Genomic DNA, 10,000 nt, shown 5'->3' with positions numbered 1-10,000 from the left:
TCCTTAACTCGACCACTCCCACTCCTTAACCTATCCACTTCACTTACGCGGCCAATCCCAATCTTTAACTTGGCAAATACCACTCTTTAACTCGGGGACTCCTACTCATCAACTCGGACACTCTTACTAGTTCACTCCCAATCCAAAACTCGGTCACTTCCAGTCTTTAACCCCGGCGGTCCCTCAAGATTTATGCACTCCTTCCTCGTCACTCAAAACTCCCTTTTCTCCCCATTTCTCTGTGACTACTTCCTTTCCAATCTATCTCACACTCTCCTTCTTTTTACACTTTTTGCACTCTTAAGTAATTCACCAATTTCATCTTCATCTTATACGGTGTATCTTTCCAATGTCTTTATGACACTAATCATCTCGTATCTTTTGGTCGTTTTCTATGATTTTCTAAGATTTCTTTTTCAAATGAATTACTCTTTGCTCTAAGTCGAATACACACGTGTGTGTGTGTGTGTGTGTGTGTGTGTGTGTGTGTGTGTGTGTGTGTGTGTGTGTGTGTGTGTGTGTGTGTACGTGTATGTGTGTGTGTGTGTACGTGTGTGTGTACGTGTGTGTGTGTGTGCGTACGTGTACGTGTGTGTGTGCGTACGTGTACGTGTGTGTGTGAGTAAGTGTATGTGTGTGTGTGTGTGTGTGTGTGTGTGTGTGTGTGTGTGCCCGCCTCTGTGTGTGTGCTTGTCTGTGTGTGTGCGCGCGTCTGTGTGTGTCTGTGTGTGTGTGTGTGTGTGTGTGTGTGTGTGTGTGTGTGTGTGTGTGTGTGTGTGTGTGTGTGTGTGTATGTGTGGGTGTGTGTGCACGCGCGTGCGCGTGCATGTATGTGTTTGGATATGCACCATGTAAACACACATGCACCACTCATCAAAAAACATTTTATTCTAAACCTTTCACTCCTGGCGATACGAGTACTTCGTATTACAAAAAAGATAATATGGAATTAAACAAGACAGAACCTACGAAGGAGGTAACCGTGATGAAGAGGTGGAGACATAAAGGCTGCTCTCGGCGAGGCTCTCATCAGACACCATCACTCTTCCCTCTTCGCCAGCGTTTCTAAGCCCCTCTCCTTTCACTCCAGCTCATTAAGTATCCTCCACATCCTTCCTCAGAATCTTCTTCATCCTGTGACCATAAAGTCTTCTGGGTGTTGTTGTTCTTCTTCCTCCTCTTCACTCACTTCACTGTCCTACATTGTCTTAGTGGACGAGGCGCTTCCTGGAAGATCAAGCACAACATTGTCTGGAGAAGTTGGAAGTGTTTGTTCACGTGGAACTTGTACCGTACCCACTGATTTGTGTCTTCCATGCACGGGGATCCATACGCGGATGTGCACGCACACTCACACGCACGCACTCACGGATATGCTTGTACGTATATACGAGCACGCAAGCATATACACAAGTAAAACCCTGCAACCCGTGAACACATATATACATACTTACACGCAGAGACACACAGGCACACACACACACGCAGACACATACACGCACATATACTCACGCACAGACACGCACAGACACGCACAGACACGCACAGACACACACAGACACATACAGACACACACAGGCACCCACCCACACACACACAGACACACATACACACCCACACCCACACACGCACCCACACCCACACACACGCACCCACACACACAAACACAAACACACATATACACATACACACTATCTGACGGATGGAATGACGGATGGTACCCTATAATCATACTTCTTTTCTACTCTTATATAGTTACTTAAATGCTCACATATAGATGCCATCTTAGATATTTTTAGATCATAGAGAAAAGGGGACAGGTTTTTCTTCTTATAGACGGGGCTGTTACAAAAGAAGAAAGGAATATGATGAAAGGCCAAGGTCTTGTAGATGCAAAGACGCCCAACACAGCGCTGCGTGTTACGCCGGAGAAACACAATGGGACCAGAATAAGACGCATAAAGAATCACGTATTCACCTTTCCGCTAGATAATCACGAGGAAGCACATGAAGCAATCACAAAATGCTTCCTACGTTGTCGTTGGCGGATGCATTGAGGAATGATCACAACGAAAGTCTGAGTAAATGTGGTAACATAAGAATATAAGAATGAAGGAGACTGCAAGAGACCATAAGGACTAAAGTAGATAGTTCATGTCCATTACCACTTATTATTCCTATCACTACAGTAGCATGACCTTCTCTTAGAATAACCAATTGTTTAAGCGCTCGTTATATGGTTACTGAGACTATTCTATTGTTTAACCACTCTATTGGCAAACTGGTTTTTGTATATTGTTTTTTTTTCAAATCTAATGTAAACTCCGTAGTTGTAACCCTTCCCCTCAGTGAGAATAGTTTATGGGGAAAGAGATTTGTAGAATTTATATTTTTTTGGTAAGAAATGTTTACCAACTTTGCTGTCAAGGAGTTTCTGTGGACTTTAATTAGATAGCTCAGTGGAGGTTAGAATAATGAACTATTTATTTTTTTGTTTTTAATGGGTTGTCTAGAATATCTTAACCGGAATCAATCAGCAAAAAAAAAAAAAAAAAACGTCACAGCTTCCCCCTGCCGAAAAAAAGGAATGGTAGATCAATAATAAAAAATGAAAAATGAATCTATGAATCTATGTATGATAATGAATACGTAGGTAGATAAATATGCAGTACATGTATGAATGGATAGATACTTAACTAGGTAGGTAAATGTATTTAGAAAAGTAAATAAATAGGTAAATGAATAAAAAGTATGATGACATATTTCCGCAGATTAACACTTTCACATAGCAAGAATGAAATTCGAAAGTGGAATTAGTGAAATCAAAGATATACATTCATTATTGATCTATGTCTTCATGTCGATTTGAGTGGCTACACACACACACACACACACACACACACACACACACACACACACACACACACACACACACACACACACACACACACACACACACACACACACACACACACACAAACACACACACACACGGTAGTGTAGTTGGTAGAGCGACTCGGTAGCGTAGTTGATAGAGCGCTGAACTGCCACCATAGTGGCCCGCAGTTCTTGGTTCGAATCCTGCCCAGGGCCGAAATTATTTCGGTACCGCTGCGCTTCGGGTCGTTACTCTGACTCTCGTGGGCGGGGAGTTGGGTGTGTGTGTGTGTGCAAGGTCATAGCATTACCCATAGATCGGACCTACGAGCTCTGAGCTCTCTTCCAGGAGGGAAATAGCTGTCGATCACGAGTCCAACACATGATCCAAAAGACCAAGTGAATACACACACCCAGTAGTAGAGTTCCCGGCCGCCACTACGGCGGTTCGGGTTCGAATCCCGTCCAGGGTGAAATAATATCAATATCGCTGCGTTGCGAGTCGTTATTCCAACTCTCTTGGGCGGGGAGTTGGGGCTGTGTGTGCGTGTAAGGTCACAGCATTACCCATATATAGGTCATATATGAGCTCTAAACTCTCTTCTGGGAGGGAAATAGCTGTTGATCACGAATCCAACAAGTGATCCAAGACCACGGTGAATCACGAAAAAACATGAATACACAGATAATATATATTGATATGATCTTGAAGAATCTTTCTGTAAAAAGGATAAAGAAGACTTCTGTTCGCCCAGATCGGTAACCTGGAGAACCTACTGTCGATGAAGCTGAGGACCTCTCTCCCCCCCATGCTGCCTCTTACAACCGCATCCCAGCGTTTATCGAAAACCGTTGGAGGTCGTTATGCCTCCCTACATTTGAATGCCTCCATGTTATTGATCGGAAGCTAACTCTACGCATGGTCAAAGACAATTCCCCCTTTTAGAACTATATGTCAGAGTCTTTCTTTCCTTTTTTTTTACGCAAAAATCATTCATTCGTAGTGTTAGTTCACGTAATCTTGTTCAAGTTAGACCAGGAGTTTTGGTTGTAATATTCTGTTTAGTTCTATTCTTCCTTAATTCTTCGCTGTCTTTTTTCATTAATTATTCATTATCCTTAATACTTCATATATTCTTGTTCAAATTAGAGCTATATGTCAGTCTTTTTTTTTTTTTTGCAAAAATCATTCATTCTTAGTGTTAGTTCACTTAATCTTGTTCAAGTTAGAGTAGGATTTTTTGTTGTCGTAATATTCTGTGTGGTCCTTAATTCTATTCTCCCTTAACTCTTCATAGTCTTTTTTTTTCTGTAATGTTTATTCATTATCCTTTTTACTTCGTATAATCATGTTCAAATTAGAAAGGGAGTTTTCTTTCGTGTTTTTGTTGTAATTATTCTGCGTAATGCTTAATTTTATATTTCATTAGCTCTACGCATGGTCCAAACAAACGTCCATTTTGAACTATATGTCAGTCTTTTTTTCATAATTATGCATTCCTAGTGTTCATATAACAATGATCAAATTAGAGAAGGATATTTTTGTGCTGTAATATTCTGTGTAGTGCATTACTTTATACTTCAATATCTGTCGATTTGACGAAGATGTTGGTATAGGTAGAGAGGTAGAAGGAGAGGTAGAGAGGTAGAGGGAGGAGTAGACGGAAGGGTAAAAGGAGGTGCAGAGGGACGGGTAGAGGTTGAGGGAAAGTAGAAGGGAAGGTAGGTGGTGTAGAGGAACAGGTAGAGGTACAGGCAGAAAGTAGAGAAAGGGAGATGTAGAGGGAGAGGCAGAAAGTAGAAAGTAGAGAGTAAAGAGTAAGAGAGTAAGGGAGTGTAAGAGAGTATGGGAGAGTGAGAGGAAGTGAGACTGAGAGTGTGAGTGAGAGTGAGTGAGAGTGAGTGAGAGTGAGTGAGAGTGAGTGAGAGTGAGTGAGAGTGAGTGAGAGTGAGTGAGAGTGAGTGAGTGAGAGTGAGAGTGAGTGAGAGTGAGTGAGAGTGAGAGTGAGTGAGAGTGAGTGAGAGTGAGTGAGAGTGAGTGAGAGTGAGTGAGAGAGTGAGAGTGAGTGAGAGAGAGTGAGAGAGAGTGAGAGAGAGTGAGAGAGAGTGAGAGAGAGTGAGAGAGAGTGAGAGAGAGTGAGAGAGAGTGAGAGAGAGTGAGAGAGAGTGAGAGAGAGTGAGAGAGAGTGAGAGAGAGTGAGAGAGAGTGAGAGAGAGTGAGAGAGACTGAGAGAGAGTGAGAGTGAGTGAGATTAAGAGTGAGTTAGTAAAAGTGAGAGTGAGCGAGAGTGAATGAAAGTGAGAGTGAGAGAGTGAGAGTGAGTGAGAGTGAGAGTGAGAGAGTGAGAGTGAGAGTGAGAGTGAGTGAGAGTGAGTGAGAGAAACAAGATTCTGCGATTAATTAAGGAAGGCTGACTGGTAATCCTTTTCCTCAGAGCAAGACGCAAACATACAAACAAACAAACACAAACAAACAAACAAACAAACAGACAGACAGGACCATCGTCAATCAGCAGCTCTGGTTCTGTCGTGTTAGGATTTTGCGCTCTCAAGAACCGGTTGGAGCAGCGGTTCCTACTGATCTAGGTGACAACTAAGTTTGAACAATGCCTTCGGGCTGTGCAACAGGAATTCTAGAGGTTTTAGTCAACGTGGTTTTGAAAGAAGAATAATTTTTTAGATAAGAAGTGTTGGTCATTACTCTATGCATAGTACAGGAAGGATAGCATTTTGCTGGTAAAGGCCTGTGCAACAGGCGAGTGGTTGTGATGAAATTGCAAATATAATATTCAGGACACAGCAGAATTCTTTCATAAACTGTTGGAAACTTCATCCCATTTTTTTTTGGTCTGGCACAGGACAAAATTTTGTGCGCTTATCGTTTCACGATGATCGTTCATGGCTAAATAAGGATCGTCAAACGATCGTCAAGAGCACTAATTTCTTTTTTTTTTTTTGAATGATGGGGCTCTTTTGCTTCCAGCTGTCAAGTACAAGGCTGATTATTTTAACAGAACCTACCAACGCGTTTACCGAAATATGATGCCAGCATTGACTGTGGTCAGTAGTTACACTGAAAAGAAAAACATACTTTTAACCCAACCCAACCTTATACTATATCCTCTTTATTCGAATTCGTTTACCTCTAGATTTTCTTTCTATATATGTCTGGTATGTTAGATCTGGAAGATATTTTCTAATACATTTTTTGAAAAATTTCCAGTTTGGAGTCGTTAGTTAGATGTTTCATTGTGCATGTTTCAGATACTCTATTCTGAGTCATTTTTATTTGGTATCTAATCCTTTTACCTTGATCGGACTGATTAATCTGAATGCATAATTTTTTGCATTTGCCTTCTACGTATAAGCTTCTCTGACTATATTAATAATGTCGTCATTTACTAAATTGTCAGCTAGTGTTATCACAAAAAAATTCTCCTTGCTTATCTTTTTTCAACTTCTTTTTTTAGTTACGATTGATTTATAATTTTGAAAAAAAATGGAAAGAAAGGAAGAAGGAAAAGAAAATAAAATAAAAAAGAAAGAAGGAAAGCGATAAGGAAAGAAAAGAAAGTAAGAAAAAAAGAAGGAAAGAGACAAAGAAAAGGGGAAAGAGAGAGCAAGAACGAAAGAGAAAAAGACAGAAAGAGAAAGAAGAAGAAGAAGAAAAAGAAAAAGGCCACTGGAGAGGACAGTCAGACCCTGTCTCTGAAAAAGGGAGGCAGGAAACCCAGACTCAAATAATGGAAATCAATGGTTGGGGAGCACAAACAAGGCCGACGCCATACCAGGTCGCTTATGACACCTTGTGTGTTGGTAAACAAGGGCTGCCAACACCAAGAGTCAATAGGACGTGGTCAAGGGTGGTGTTGTCAGTGGGACGAGCTAATGACCTCTCTGGAAAGTTCCTTTCACCCAGAGAACTAATTAGTCAATGAACATCCACTGCTGCGACTTACGTAAAATTTCTTTTTTAATCTTTCGGCTTCGTTGTACATTGACCTTCATACTCGTCTTGTTATTACGTTGGCAAGTTCAGTTCTGATTATTGTTATGTACCGAACTGCCCGAGAGCATACTGATGGGAGAACAAGGCGTGGGATGAAGGGTAAGTGGTGAAAAAAACCACGATGTCTCTCTCTCTCTCTCTCTCTCTCTCTCTCTCTCTCTCTCTCTCTCTCTCTCTCTCTCTCCCTCTCTCTCTCTCTCTCTCTCTCTCCCTCTCTCTCTCTCTCTCTCTCTCTCTCTCTCTCTCTCTCTCTCTCTCTCTCTCTCTCTCTCTCTCTCTCTCCTCTCTCTCTCTCTCTCTCTCTCTCTCTCTCTCTCTCTCTCTCTCTCTCTCTCCCTCTCTTTCTCTCTCTCTCTCTCTCTCTCTCTCTCTCTCTCTCTCTCTCTCTCTCTCTCTCTCTCTCTCTCTCCTCTCTCTCTCTCTCTCTCCCTCTCTCTCTCTCTCTCTCTCTCTCTCTCTCTCTCTCTCTCTCTCTCTCTCTCTCTCTCTCTCTCTCTCTCTCTCTCTCTCTCTCTCTCTCTCTCTCTCTCTCTCTCTCTCTCTCTCTCTCTCTCTCTCTCTCTCTCTCCCCCCCCTCTCTCTCTCTCTCTCTCTCTCTCTCTCTCTCTCTCTCTCTCTCTCTCTCTCTCTCTCTCTCTCTCTCTCTCTCTCTCTCTCTCTCTCTCTCTCTCTCTCTCTCTCCCCTCTTTCTCTTTATTCTTCCCCCTCTCTCCTATATATATATATATAGGTATGTATATATATGTATATATATATGTATATATATGTATGTATAGTATATATATATATGTATACTATATATATATATGTATATGTATATATATATATATGCAACAGTAATCACATAAAACACGTGAATAAAGATTTATGCTTGTAACCACGAGGAAAATAAAGATCGGAATACTGAACGTTTTCGTCTATTAAGACATTTTCACTTTGTATATTCACTTTGAAAATGTCTTAATAGACGAAAACGTTCAGTATTCCGATCTTTATTTTCCTCGTGGCTACAAGCATATATATATATATATATATATATATATATATATGTATATGTATATATATATATATATATATATATATACATAATGTATATGTAATATACGAAAATCGTTATTTTCTTTCTTTTCTTAGATCCAATCAACAGTAGGTTTTTATTGCATATATATATATATATATATATATATATATATATATATATATATAATCTTATCGCTCTAGTGAATTCTTAAATTCTCTCCCTCTCTCCTTCTCTCTTTCTCTTCTCTTTCTTCTCTCTTTTCTCTTCTCTCTCATCTCTCTCATCTCTCTCTCTCTCTCTCTCTCTCTCTCTCTCTTTTTCTCACAAAGAGAATATCAAAAGTGAAAAAAACAAAAGTGATTATAATATGCCGTCACAAGCAGTGATTTTTCTAAGCTTTCGAAAGAGCATATTCTATGAATGCTTCATTTTTCCTATATCAAAGTTTCAGAAAGAATTAGTATTAAAATTTGTCATTCATGAAAGATTTGAGTATGTCATCATAACTTATACTTTATGAACGTTCCACTCGGTGTGAGATACTGTCTTTCATATTTTGTGTTATTTGGCCAACACGCGTAAAACGATTATCTTTTTATTTACTTTTTCATGAATCTTTTGCAGGTGTGTCTCTGGAGTTGGAAAATTTGGAGATTTCAACACCTGGTAAGTGTTGCAGCCTTACAGTAGTTACTTAGTATTGCTCCAAGATTAGCAAAGGATGCAGATCTTAAAAAGATCTTGCATTGGTGAGAATTCATATTAGAAATAAAGCAAAGTCAAGTATATACAGATATACATTTATAAATACATACATATGCATATATGTGTTAAAAAGAACACGCGTACAGCGAAACGCAACTGCGAAATTAAGGTTGTCATAGAAGCGAGATCCAACCCAAAGATTTTCTTTCATCTCTACAGAACAAAAAATAAGGAAAGGATGAGCCCAATTAAAAACAACGAAGATGTCATGATAGAATCGGAGGAAAAAATGAGTGAGGTGTTTAACAAATATTTTCTCTCGGTGTTTACAAAGGAGAGGTTAGATATGGTACCTGACTGCGATCTGATTTTCAGTGGGGATGAAGAAAGTAGACTATCTAACATCAGCATTAGTAAGGTAGAAGTAAACAAACTGATAGAAAGACTTAAAGCTACAAAATACCCGGTTCCAGACGGATTTTTCCGGGAGTGCTTAAAGAATGTAAATTTGAAATCTGCAACCAGTTAACAAAAATATTGAATAAATCAGTAGACACTGGTTTTGTGCCTATTACTTGGGGGTAGGCAAACGTTGTTCCTGTTTTTAAAAAGAGAGATAAGTAGTCTATATGGAACTACAGACCAATCAGTTTAACATCAGTTATAGATAAAATGCATGAATGAATAATTAGTCAGAGATCACTGAGAGAGACGTATTTTGATTTGACTCACAGCATGGTTTCTCTAAGGGAAAGTCATGTGTAACTAATCTTCTATATTTTTACACTAAAGAATAAAAGGCGTCAGATAACAATGATAGACACGATGTTATTTGCTTTGATTTTAGCAAAGCATTCGACAGTGTGGCTCATCAGAGACTACTAAATAAAGTCAAAGTTCATGGCATCGGAGGAAAAGTGTTTGAATGAATTAGAGCTTGGATCAGTGACAGGAAATAGCGGACCACTACAAATGGTGTAAAATCCAAATGGGGGAGTGTTTCTAGTGGAGTTCCCCAGGGCTCGGTTTTGGGTCCCTTATAGTTCATTATGTATATTAACGACTTGGACAATGAGATTAATAGTGATGTTAGTAGGTTTGAGGACGACATTAAAATAGAACGCCTAATTAGGTCAGGAGAAGTCACTGAGATTCTGCAGGAAGATATTAACAAATTGTTTACATGGCCGTTGAAATGGCAAATGGACTTCAGTATATCAAAGTGCAGCATATTAAACGTAAGGCTACACAATCCCGAAAGCAGAAATAGCTTAGATAACACGTTTTCAGAGAAAACTGAGTGCGAGAAAGACTTGGGAGTTCTAGAGAGCCCTGATCTTAAATCCATAAAACAGTATATTAGTGCCAGGAATAAAGCTAAAAGAGCA

The 10,000-nt window shown here is 39.8% G+C and overlaps 1 long non-coding RNA gene across 1 annotated transcript in view; it reads left to right on the top strand.

Annotated features, from left to right (window-relative positions):
• Positions 1-10,000, top strand: part of LOC143021329 (uncharacterized) — a 323,620-nt gene that overhangs the window by 176,681 nt on the left and 136,939 nt on the right. The window contains exon 2 of the long non-coding RNA XR_012965985.1: positions 8,532-8,573. This is a non-coding gene — a long non-coding RNA (uncharacterized LOC143021329). The remainder of the gene's footprint in view (positions 1-8,531; positions 8,574-10,000) is intronic.

The sequence above is a fragment of the Oratosquilla oratoria genome, chromosome 42 (assembly GCF_046742065.1).
Source record: "Oratosquilla oratoria isolate Oo_2021 chromosome 42, ASM4674206v1, whole genome shotgun sequence".
Lineage (NCBI taxonomy): Eukaryota > Metazoa > Arthropoda > Malacostraca > Stomatopoda > Squillidae > Oratosquilla > Oratosquilla oratoria.
This window is presented reverse-complemented; position numbering and strand designations above follow the sequence as displayed.